The following is a 13,756-nucleotide window of genomic DNA, read 5'->3' on the forward strand; positions in this document are numbered from 1 at the left end:
AATTTTTGGAATAGTTCAGCACCAAATCCTTCAAACTATCAATTGATCAACTGGATATTTCAGGCAATTAGTGTTATGTCTCTAACCATTAATGCAGTCTTTCCTGTCTAACTTATAGCCATGTTTTTGGCCCTGCAGATACGAACTCTGTAATGTGAGGCTGTAGCTCACTGGTCCGCTTCCCTAATTAGTCACCCCGAGGTGGGTTCCAATTACCAGGTTTCTTCCAAAAATAACAATCCGTATCGTGATAAAGGCATTGGTTGTTGAATTTATGCAAAAGATTGTATGACTCTAGTCTGGCATACACTGTAGTGAAACAGGTGATTATATTGTTGGGTGAGTGACGTTCCTTGGCATACTTCCAGTTAAGCATTACTGTGTCATCTAGGAAATCTCTGGATGAGACAACATATTGGGGTAAAGTGCATCAGGGTCAGTCTCAATACTTTTTAGATGGCAAACTAGACCTTTGACCAAAAAATTCAGAAATAGCTATCTTTTTTTTAATCTCTATGTTCTTTATGCAACAATACCCCTTTTTCAAAGTAATAATCAATGTACTTTTTGTTTCTCAGCAGTACCTTCTGGGGTATGAGGCTTCCTGCTTGTCACGGAGAGGTACTTTTTTGTATTTCTCAAGGTTTATCTGTGGTATAATCAAAAGGCCAGTATTCAAAGATCTCACTCGAGTTGTAACCCCGTATCCAGTGCCTTTTGAATTTCAATTGTGCAACGTGTCCCTAGTAATGCGCTCTCTGAGTATGGCATTATTTGGCATGTACTGGCACATGTACGACATAATGGAAACATTACTTGCCTTTCATTTGAATGGAGCACAGGAAAAATAAGTCTTTAGGATGATACTTTTTCCTTTAGCAATGCCAAAGTAATGATCGAGAGACACCATTTTCACAAATAATTCTAGGGTGACCATTAGGGTATTTTTTTGTGTTCAGAAATGGGTATGAACTTGTGGAATCCTTAGTGTGTATGCTCACTAGTTGCAACGTTGTGGCACCATGGGGGATATAGTGGCTTTTCTAAAAGGAAACCCTTTAGATCATTGTTAGATTCTAACTGAGCATTCCAATCATGTTCCCACAACTCCTGGACCTGAAAGCCCCATGACTTTAGATAGTGAAGTTGTGGTTTGTGATTCAGTTGACAGATAGCGGTGCCAGTTAATCAATTAGAATAATTTCCAGAGCAAAAATCACAGCCATGGTAAAAGCACCCCTGGAATTCAAAAGCTACATGTTAACCACAAAAAATAATGGCCCCACAGCTTTATCACTGCCGTGTAATGTGAGTGCAAATACCTTCTTTGTGAGCAGTGTGTATCAGCCATTGTATTGCTGGTGTGGAGAAACCTTTCTGATTCTAGTTGTAATTGTCAGATGGTAAAATGGCTGCTGGTTTTTAGGTAAAAATGTTCCGTACATGGCCATACTCACTGATGCCAATGTAGTATATTCAATGGGGTCAATCCCATATGTAACTACAGTTGGCTCTTCATTCTTGTTTGAGCTGTAGTTTTATACTATTTTTTCTTCAGGATTTTTAACATGCTGAATGCAGAACTTTTTAAATGGTTAATTGAAACCCAAACACCATGTTTTGTTGTTTCATACCAGGATAGGGGAGCGGATATCGCCGTTTGAAGAGCAGGCACTCACTACATAGTTACATAGGGTTAAAAAGACGAGTCCATCAAGTTTAACCCTTCCAAGTAAACCCAGCACCCACAGCCTATACTTACATAGTAACATAGTAAGTTGGGTTGAAAAAAGACATACGTCCATCAAGTTCAACCATAATGCCTATATATAACCTGCCTAACTGCTAGTTGATCCAGAGGAAGGCAAAATAACCCATCTGAAGCCTCTCTAATTTGCCGCAGAGGGGAAAAAATTCCTTCCTGACTCAAAGATGGCAATCGGACCAGTCCCTGGATCAACTAGTACTAAGAGCTATCTCCCATAACCCTGTATTCTCTCACTTGCTAAGAATCCATCCGGCCCCTATATAAAGCTATACAATGTATCAGCCAGTACGACTGATTCGGGGAGGGAATTCCAGAACTTCACAGCTCTCACAGTAACAAATCCCTTTCCTTTCCGAATATTTCCCTTCTAAACGGAGTGGGTGCCCTCGTGTCCGTTGGAAGGACCTACTGGTAAATAAAACATTAGAAAGGTTATTATATGATCCCCTTATATATTTATATATAGTTATCATGTCACCTCTTAAGCGCCTCTTCTCCAGTGTAAACAGACCCAACTTGGCCAGTCTTTCTTCATAACTGAGACTTTCCATACCCTTTATCGGCTTAGCATATTCTAGATGGGGCCTTACATAGTTACATAGTTACATAGGGTTGAAAAAAGACCATTGTCCATCAAGTTCAACCCATCCGAGTAAACCCAGCACACAACCTATACTAACCAATCTATACACTCACATACATAAACTATATATATACAACCAGTAATACTAACTGTAGATATTAGTATCACAATAGCCTTGGATATTCTGCTTGTTCAAAAACTCATCCAGGCCCCTCTTAAAGGCATTAACAGAATCTGCCATTACCACATCACTAGGAAGGGCATTCCACAGCCTCACTGATCTCACCGTGAAAAACCACCTACGCTGCTTCAAATGGAAGCTCTGTTCCTCTAATCTATAGGGGTGACCTCTGGTGCGTTGATTGTTTTTATGGGAAAAAAGAACATCCCCCAACTGCCTATAATCCCCTCTAATGTACTTGTACAGAGTAATCATGTCCCCTCGCAAGCGCCTCTTTTCCAGAGAAAACAACCCCAACCTCGACAGTCTCACCTCATAGCTTAAATCTTCCATCCCCTTTACCAGTTTAGTTGCACGTCTCTGCACTCTCTCCAGCTCATTAATATCCTTAAGGACTGGAGCCCAAAACTGCACTGCATACTCAAGGTGAGGCCTTACCAGGGACCTATAAAGGGGCAAAATTATGTTCTCATCCCTTGAGTCAATGCCCTTTTTATACAAGACAGCACTTTATTTGCTTTAGTAGCCACAGAATGACACTGCCTGGAATTAGACAACTTGTTATCAACAAAAACCCCTAGATCCTTCTCCATTAAGGATGCCCCCAACACACTACCATTCAGTAGATAGTTTGCGTTTATATTATTCCTACCAAAGTGCATAACTTTGCACTTGTCAACATTGAACCTCATTTTCCAGTTACCAGCGCTCTGTAAAGGTGAAGAATAACCCCCTCCTCCCGTGAATCTATACCCCTTTTAATACAGCTCAAAACCTTGTTTGCCCTTGCAGCTGCTGCCTGGCATTGCTTGCTACAGCCAAGTTTATTATCTACAAGGACTCCAAGGTCCTTCTCCATTATGGATTTGCCTAGTGCAGTCCCATTAAGGGTATAAGTGGCTGCATATTTTTACATCCCAGGTGCATGACCTTACATTTATCCACATTAAATCTCATCTGCCACTTAGCTGCCCAGATTGCCAGTTGGTCAAGATCCTGCTGCAGGGATGTCACATCCTGGATAGAATTGACTGGCCTGCAGAGTTTTGTGTCATCTGCAAACAGATACATTACCCATAATACCCTCCCCTAAGTCATTTATGAACAAATTAAACAAAAGTGGACCCAGTACAGAACCCTGAGGGACCCCACTGAGAACCTTATTCCAAGTAGAGAATGTGCCATTAACAACCACCTTCTGTACCCGATCCTGTAGCCAGTTTTCTATCCATGTGCAAACGACTTCACTAAGACCAATAGACCTTAGCTTAGAAATCAGTCGTTTGTGGGGAACGGTATCAAATGCTTTGGCAAAATCCAAATAGATTATATCTACTGCCCCCCCCACTGTCCCACTACTGCCCCCCCACTGTCCCACTACTGCCCCCCCACTGTCCCACTACTGCCCCCCCACTGTCCCACTACTGCCCCCCCCACTGTCCCACTACTGCCCCCCCCACTGTCCCACTACTGCCCCCCCCACTGTCCCACTACTGCCCCCCCCACTGTCCCACTACTGCCCCCCCACTGTCCCACTACTGCCCCCCCACTGTCCCACTACTGCCCCCCCCACTGTCCCACTACTGCCCCCCCCCACTGTCCCACTACTGCCCCCCCCACTGCCCCCCCACTGCCCCCCTACTGCCCCCCCACTGTCCCCCTACTGCCCCCCCACTGTCCCACTACTGCCCCCCCACTGTCCCACTACTGCCCCCCACTGTCCCACTACTGCCCCCCCACTGTCCCACTACTGCCCCCCCACTGTCCCACTACTGCCCCCCCACTGTCCAGCTTCTTACTTACCTCATCATAAAAAGCAATTAAATTGGTCTGACATGACCTGTCCTTCATAAAGCCATGCTGATTACTGCTCATAATGGCATTCTCCACTACATAATTTTGAATGTGATCCCTTAACAAGCCTTCAAATAACTTGCCCACCACGGATGTCAAACTTACAGGCCTATAATTGCCAGGCTGAGATCTTACTCCCTTTTTAAATATGGGAATGACATTCGCCTTCTTCCAATCCCTAGGTACCATACCTGATGAGAGCGAGTCTGAGAATATCAGAAACAAGGGCCACTGCAATTCTGCCCCTAGCTCTCTCAGTACCCGAGGGTGTATTCCATCTGGCCCAGGTGCCTTGTTTACATTTATCGTGTGTAACCCTTTAAGCACCATATCCTGTGCCAACCACTGTGTAGTAGAGATGTAGCGAACCTCTCCAAAAAAGTGTGAACTTTTGCGAACCCCATAGACTTCAATGGGAAGGCGAACTTTAAAACCTAGAAAAGCCATTTCTGGCCAGAAAACTGATTTTAAATTTGTTTAAAGGGTGCCACGACCTGTACAGTGGCATGCAGGAAGGGGAATCAAGGGCAAAAATTTCTCTGAAAAATACTTTGTTGACACAGCGTTGTGTTTTGTGCTGTAAAGGGCAGAAATCACACTACATTCCTAAACTTGTGTAATAAACTGCTTTAAAACGTCCGGCGTCTACATGCCAATCAAGTCGTGTAAAGGTTACAGCCGGTTCACACGCAAAGACAAAACGCCGCAGTACTGGATAGGGAATATATTATTGCTGGTGGAAAAACATCGCTCAGGTGATTTTATTGCAATGCAATGTCACTACTATGTGTAACGTGTTTGGTGCACTACTATGTGTAACGTGTTTGGTGCACTACTATGAATAACAGCAAACCGCACTGGACACATTAAAGAGCAGTAACTTAAATTAAAAAAAAAAATTAATTAAAAAAAAGTGATCTCTGGGTGGTGCTGGGGGTGAACTACTAGGAGCAGCACACCAGTCCCCAACACAGCTAGACTAATAGCACTCGGCTCTATAAATTACAGTAGCAAAGTAAAAAAAAAAATACAAATAAAAAAAATGATGTGAATGTGTGGTTGGTGCTTAGTGCACTACTATGAGCAGCACACCTGTCTCCAACACACACAGACGGAGCTGCAGTACACAATGAAAAGAAGAGTAACAGTAATCAGAAAATAAAAGCAGTCCTTACAAGGACTATTGGGTTACAGCAGATGAGATCAGCAGGACAGCTGTCCCCAGCAGCTACATACAGATCAGTAGAAAGTAGATTACTAGTCAGCAAAGCTACCTAAACTGTCCCTCAAACCCCTGCACAGCTCTCTCCCTATGCTAACTCATCAAGCACACACAGGCAGAATGTAAAATGGCTGCTGGGCTTCGCTTTATATATGGAAGGGAGTGGTCCAGGAGGGAGAGCTGCCTGATTGGCTGCCATGTATCTGGCTCTGGGGTGAGAGGTCAAAATTTGGCTCCAGCTAAGGCGAACCCCAAAATTGCGAACTTCGCTAAAAGTTTGCGAACTTGTGAACACCCGATTTTTCGTGCAAATTAGTTCTCCGGCGAACAGTTCGCTTCATCTCTACTGTGTAGTTGGAGCTGAGGCAACAATGAAGCTATTGGGTGGGACTTGGCCCACTGGCTCCTACTGTATACACAGAAGAAAAGAACTGGTTAAGCACATCTGCCTTTTCTGTACTCGCTGTAACCATATTGTTATTATAACTCAATGGGGCCACACCCACAACCTGCATCTTTTTACTATTAATATACTTAAAAAACTTTTTGGGGTTAGTCTTGGCCTCGGCCGCGATGCGCTCCTCATTTTCTATCTTTGCCTTCCGGATTGCTGTTTTACACACTTGTTATAGTGTTTATATTCATTAAACGCAGCTACTGTCCCCTCTGACTTATATTTCTTAAAAGCTTTCCTTTTTCTCCCTATTAACTTCTTTTCCTCAGAGTTAAGCCACATAGGGGGATTCTTAACACTTCTACTTTTTCTTATTAATGGAATAAATTGAGAACAGTAATGATTTAATATCATTTTAAATGACAACCATTTCTGCTCTGTGTTTTTATCAGAAAACATAATGCCCCAATCTATGCCCTGAAGCGCTGCCCTTAAGGAGCTAAAATTTGCCTTCCTAAAATTCAGTGTCTTTGTTGCCCCCGTGTAAATTTGTTTCCTGCACCAGACATCAAATGAAATAACATTATGGTCACTATTACCCAGGGGTTCAACCACTTGCACATTTGCTATACGTTCTGGGCCATTAGAGATCACTAGATCCAGTATAGCATGGTTCCTGGTTGGCTCCTCAACAACCTGTGACATAAAGTTGTCATGCAGCAAGTTTATAAACTTGTTCCCAGTTACTGTCCTGGCAGTACTATTGCCCCAGTCAATATCAGGGTAATTAAAATCCCCCATTATTATCACTTGCCCCAAACTAGCAGCCTTTTCTATTTGCAACAGGAGCTGGGCCTCCTCCTCTTCGCTTACATTAGGGGGGCTATAGCATACCCCTACAATTAGTTTGGTAGATTCCTTACTATCTGTGAGAAGCTCAACCCATAAGGATTCAGCTCCCTCTGTTAACCCCATAACTTCCTCCTTAATATTTGCTTTTAATTCCTGCTTAATGAAAACACACTCCTCCTCCTTTTCTATTGCCCCTGTCCCTCCGAAACAATGTATACCCCCCAATATTAACTGCCCAGTCATGAGACTCATTCAACCAAGTTTCAGCAACTCCAATCCCATCATATTTCCGCTCCAACGCCAGTAACTCCAGCTCTCCCATTTTACCAGTCAGACTCCTTGCATTGGTAAACATACATTTAATACTGGTTCCGGCGTGAGAATGACGTGTAAACAACTTATGGGCCTCCCTGCCATTATCAGTATCCCGAAGCAAGTCTCCTCCCCCAATTTTCCTTACTATGCCCACTACCTCATCTATCCTGTCTACCACAGAATTTCCCGCTGCACCCTCCCCCCCCACTCCTAGATAAAATCTCCTCCAACCCGCTAGCCATCTTTTCCCCCAAAGCAGCTGCCCCATCATCATTGAGGTGCAGCCCATCCCTGGCAAAGAGCCTGTAGCCGATTGAGAAATCAGCCCAGTTCTGGAGAAACCCAAAGCCCTCCTCCCTGCACCAATCTCTCAGCCACGCATTAATCTCCCTAAGCTCCCACTGCCTTCTTAATGTTGCTCGTGGCACGGAATATCTCTGAGAAAATTACCTTGGAAGTCCTCGCCCTCAACTTCGCACCTAGCTTTTTAAAATCATTCTTGAGGACTTCCCCCCCTCCTCACTTTGTCATTGGTACCTATGTGTACCCCCAACCGCCGGGTCTTCCCCAGCCCCTCCCAACAATCTGTCCACTCGTTCCACCACATGCTGAACCCTAGCACCAGGCAAGCAACACACAGTTGGGCATGTAGGGTCCTTGCAACAAATTACCCTATCCACCTTTCTAGCAATTGAATCCCCTACAACTATAGCCTGCCTTCCCTTCCTAGCACTATTCCCCCCACCTGTATTAGAGGTGCCGGCTCCCAGGGTGCTCTGAGTCAGCCCGCTCCATACATGCTAGCTCAGAGCTGCCTTCCCCAGCATCTTCGCCTAAAGCGGCAAATCTGTTGGTTTGTACAAGCTGTGAACCAGCCCCCCTACCCCTGTGTCCCCTACTGCCCCTCTTAACTGTTACAAACCTGTCTCCACCCCCCACTACCCCGGCCCCTGCCAGTGGTTGCTCAGTAAGCCTCCTGTTACGTTACATTACATTTACATTTATTTATAAAGCGGCAACATATTCCGCAGCGCTGTACAGTAAGTGGGTTACATACATTGGACATACGGAGTAACATATAAAGCAATCAATAAGCGATACAAGAGGTGAAGAGAGCCCTGCCCAAAAGAGCTTGCAATCTACAAGGAGAAAGGGTTGAGACACAAGGTGTGGGAATGGGCAATGACCAGAGTTGAGAGGTGGGGCACAGGGTGTTGCTAAACTAGATTAGGGTAGGCTTCTCTAAATGTGTTTTTAGAGATCTCTTGAAGGCAGAGAGATTGGGAGAAAGTCTGACAGTGTGTATACCTGTATGCCTGGCCCTTCATGGGCTTCTCTGGGTACCAGTGCCCTGTGTATCTCCTGCACAGAATCTCCATCAGCCTCTCCCCAAATGCCTCCACCACCATGGGATCCAAGCGGTGGAATCTACAAGCCAGAGCCTTCAGGTAGTTCACCCCGGTCACTATTTCCTCCCTCATCTCCGGTGGCACAAAAACATTCATATTCATTGGCTGGACCTCAGGCAAACATTTAGTGGTAGATGACATTGGGGTCACTGGCAAAGATTTTGGCTGGACCTCATGCAAGGTTTTTGAGGCAGGTGGCACTGGGGTCTTTGGCAAATATTTTGGCTTCACCAATGGCAAGCTTGCAGAGGCAGATGGCACTGGGGTAATTGGCAAATATTCTGATTCGGGGCAGGGCTGATCGCTGATAATGCCTTCTTGATACAAAAGGTTTACTATTGTGTTGAAGTTATCGAATACTACTTGCATTGATTTTTGAAATTGTGGTTCTATGAGTTTCTATATGTTCTGTTCTCCCCCAAGTTTGCAGCCCCCTCAGTGCTGCCAGTTCCCCCCTTAGATTCTGCACCTCAGATTCCAAGAGGAAAACCCACCTGCATCTCTCAAGTAAATGCTGCAGGAACTGCTGCTCCAGGATCCCATACATGCGACAAGATACAGAGTAACACCAGCAATCATACTGGGACTCATATTGCCACTGGTACTTACAGTCTCCTGAGTGCAATCCCTTGTATAGTGCCTTTTAAGTTTCAAACGCCTTTTTGTTAACGCCTACTATACACTTAATCTACATGCAACACTTTAGATTACATACATAAACTATATGTACAACCACTAATACTAACTGTAGGTATTAGTATCACAATAGCCTTGGATACTCTAATCTTGGTTAAAAAGTAGCTTTATCAGAGTACTGCCTTATTCGTTTTTTCACAAACACTTAATCATATATTCATAACCATAATATTCTTTGCATGGTATGGGGCCAATGTGTTTGATTCTCTGCTGTGTAAATGAAATGAGGGAAAAACCCTTGTAATCCTGGGAACATAATGCTTTATGGAATTTGCTGAGCTTTATTGGTAGGAAATTGTGAATCAGTCCTGATACCTGAGTCAGTCACACAACAATTTACCACTCTGGTTTGATTAGGCTCATGTGGAAGTCATAGGTCATAACTGGTTTTTGTTTTAGCCTTGAACAGCATTTCACTTTTGTTTATACAGTCGCTTACCCAGTATTTGTGGGTCCCCTTACAACAGGGCTCTCAGTCCAAGCATAAGAGGTGCTCAACTTGATAGGGATTAGGGCAGCATCTGGGGCAGTCCCATGGATCCTGCCAGGGAGTTTCTGTGACAATCAGTAATATATTTGTTTCTTAAAGCAGAGTAAGTGGCAATCACCTGAATGTGGCAGTTAGCAGCAAAGGCCGGAATGTCTGGCACTTCTCCATAGCAGGTCCGTCTCCCAGAAGGGTGGTAACAGCAGTGACAGGTCCAAGCAACAGAAATGAGGTTTTAGTTTCTTAGTAGCAACATTCCAAAGCACCAAAGGATTCCAATGGGGGTAGGCACACAACACAGTAGATCCCACACAACTGAAAGTAGAATTAGTTAGTAATGCTAATAAATAAAGGCCAAGTGAACCTCTAACTACATTTTGCCCTAATAGAAAAAAAAAAACAAATTGATTGGAGTTGACATCCTTTAAATGGTTGACAATTTTTACATCACTGATTTTTCTCTGTAAGCGTGGTTACTTACACCAGAAGGGGTCCCGGGAAGGCCAGTACTGCTAGGGGCACACCAGCACATCACAATCAGCCTGCTCTTTATAATTAAGAAAGGAACATATTTGTTACATGTAATGACATTGCACTGATAATGTGACCAAACTCATCATAAGCATGGTAATGGCCAATCAGATTGTGTGCCATAAACTTGTGTTCTACACCTACACTGTAATGAGATCCCTATATATCAAGGCCTAACACCAATCGGTTGTTACTGCACTGGGCAAAGTCAGTCACAATTAACAGTCACATACAGTGCTTTCAAGACTGTCATGTTAATAAGAGTTGTAGAAGTTGAGGGAAGAAAATGGTTAAAAAGTACTTACCCGCCAGCCCCGCGGCATTTCTCAGTTAGTGAATCGGCCATAGAGGGCTGACTGACGCAGGGTATGGGCATCGTGGCCACTTCCAGGAAAACCAGATCTCACACTCATGATCCGCAGGTGGGTATCGCACACCATCTGGACATTGATGGAATGGGAGCACTTTCTGTTAAGGTAGCGCTCCTGGTGAAGCCGAGGTGGGGTGAGCGGAATATGAGTGCAATCAATGGCTCCCAGGCAATTTGGAAAATGGCCAATGAGGTCTTGCTTTACCCTTGTCCACTCGGCCTCGGTTGAGGGAAAGGAAATGAGCCTTTGCGAGTACAGTAGAAGCGCGCCCTGAGCACTTGCCTCAGTATCCCGACAAGGCGTGCGGAGACCTGCTGGAAACTGCCACTGCCCAGGAAATGCAGAACGGAATCAGCTTGTATATCCCGGGCAGGGCCTGAGACCGTGCCGTCACAGGATCCAGATCCTGCCTAACCAAATCAAAAATGGCTCAGGCGGTACATCCGCACTACCTCATCAGACAGCTCATTAAGGGAAGGGACACCTCTCCAGAATAGACGAGGCTGTCTGATCCTAGCAAGCGGCAAACGAACAGGGGGCTCCTGCTGATCAGCCTCTGGCGCCTCTAAAGCCTCTAAAACTGCTAGCAGTGCTGGCACAACCGCATCATGTTCCATGTTTAGGCAAACTGAAGTGAGTTATAGGGGTTTTATACCTTTGGCAGCCTTTAATGAGCAAGCTGTGTAGTCTTTAACTCTTTCCTGTTATTTTATCTAAAAAGCTAAGGGCAGCCTGTAATTGACTTTTTTTCTCTAAACACATCACACACAAACTACTCAACTTCTATTTGAAAGCCATGCATTATTGAAAATCCCTATTTGGTTTAATTTCCCCTTGAAAGGCATGTAGTAAAAAGACAGGCTGACAATGGTTATTCACTTGTTTTGACTTTTCCCGTTAAACACACATATTTTGGCCTTTTTGAAGCCTTACATACGACTTTACCTGCCAATATTAATTTCCTGAAAACTGCTTAACCAAAGCGTTAATGAATCCCATAATGTTTGTATATGTTTTGCGAAATACGTATTAATCGTGATCAGAAAAAGTCACGGCAGTGGAGTTTGGGGTTACTTGACGTCTTCTGGTTCGTTGCATGGATGTATGAGCTTCAGTTTAACAACAAAATACAAATATTCAAGTGGGAGGTTTTTTAGGTTTGTGTGCACATTAACATAGACAGGGACAAAGAGGCATGTCCGGAGGGAAAGTGAGAAAAGTGATAAGAGGGATGAGAAATAGGATGGAGTAAAATGACAAATGAGAGAACTTGCGCTCCTGTTGGTGTTTCTCTCCATCTTGAATGGGGCGTGCTTGATTCTTCGGTTTTGTTCAAATAAACATACAGAAAGTGTTCTTTGTAACTGCTTATACACAAAATAAAACCGGTATATAGGGAAAAAAAAACTTACCCTCCCTCTGTCTTCCTGAATGTCTGGGTGGCTCCTCAGCACTTTAAAAAAAATAATAATTTGAGCTGTGGAGTTTCCACACTTTTAAAAGAATCAATCAATTTTAACTTTTCTATGTGAAATTGTATGTTACACAAGAGCAGGTCAAAACAGAAGCTGTGTGTGTTTTTACCTTGAGGTGCCTGCTTGACTCACAACTGGCCAGAGACCAGCAGATACACATGGCGTATGTCATCGAGTGTTTTCTACGGTAGGACCTCTCTGCTGTTTTATTAGTATGTGCTAAATACTTGGCAAAAAGGTGCCTCTTGGAGTCCATGTATTGTGACCGTAAATGTTTCACACACCCTGACTGCACACACTTGGAATGTTGTGCCTAATTGGAACACAAAAAAGCAATTGTTGAGAAATGGACAGTGAGTGCCTCCGTATACAGTATATCGGACCTTCCCCAGTGAAACCTTCTATAGGTGTAGGCTTGACAATTTACCTTTTGGTGGTATCGCCACAGGTCATTTGAAACAGTATGAAGCTTCTTCCCAGTTGACGATAAGAAATGTCAGTGGAGTTTTCACGCACCAGTCTCGGTCTCACTTATTGATAATACACATCGAACCACTAGAAGCGAAACAATATAATCACAATGCTTTCCTACAGTTGTCTGTCAATGGCAACACAATTTTTTTTAAAACTACAGTTTCTTCTTCTGTCAATGCGAAAGTAGCCACTTGTTGCGTTGCTGTCTTGTGCTCTTCTACTCCAATGACAATTAAACGTATCTGGTATTTGGTGACCTAGGAGTAAGGGTGGTTTTGGAGAATGATTTACTGTTAATAATTTACCAAAGCCCTTATGACAATATGTACTTACTGTCATATTCTGTACAACCCCTGGTCTCTGCAAGTGCTTCAGAACCAGCAATGCCTCCAAGTAATGTACTATCTCAAATTTATATGCTCATCTATTTTTTTTTAGCGGTGTCCAGGGCTTTAGAAAATGTGGCTTTTGCTGTGGACGATAGCCCGCAACATTCTTCCGGTGTTCTCATTGTATGGGTCAAGGAAGCGTTACTTATGCTTCTAAAGCAGAGGGCTGAAAGGAAATGACAATATAGCCCATGTGGTATTACCTTTTCTTGACCACTTCCTGGGATATACCTTTTTACTGAGCCTTTTTTGAAGGGCGTCATTGGCTTTGATAAAGTTGTTGCAGGCATTGTATATAGATCAGTTGAGAACAAGTTTATCTGCAAGTTTACAAATCACCTCACATGCTTCAAGTAGTTGAACATGGTCTGGTGCGTGACAATCTCTTGCAGTTTTGTGAAACTCGTTGGTCCTTTTGGAGGTCTTTTACAAATGCCAAGTTTAGCATCTTGTGGGTTCATAAAATACAGGAACCTTGCCACATCATCCACCTAAAAAGAACCCAAGCTAACCGGGTGCCGCTGGAACCGCAAAGCTTTCCAAGGCGCGGGGCACCTGTCTCCGCCACTCCCCCAGGTTCTACCGAGGGTGACTGAGGCCATCGCCGTCCCTTCCGAACGGCGCTCACCCATCTCTTAATTTTATAAACTGACTTATTGTTCATTAGAAAACATAAAGGGCTGGGAGAGAAGAATGCCAAATACTGTCAGAAAATAAGTATAAAACAGGTGTACTTATTCTGGATGAATGTATGG

At 43.9% G+C, this 13,756-nt stretch overlaps 1 pseudogene; it reads right to left on the reverse strand.

Annotated features, from left to right (window-relative positions):
* Positions 1 to 13,756, reverse strand: part of LOC116411037 — a 32,727-nt pseudogene that overhangs the window by 2,619 nt on the left and 16,352 nt on the right.

The sequence above is a fragment of the Xenopus tropicalis genome, chromosome 5 (genome assembly GCF_000004195.4).
Source record: "Xenopus tropicalis strain Nigerian chromosome 5, UCB_Xtro_10.0, whole genome shotgun sequence".
Taxonomy (NCBI): Eukaryota; Metazoa; Chordata; class Amphibia; order Anura; family Pipidae; genus Xenopus; species Xenopus tropicalis.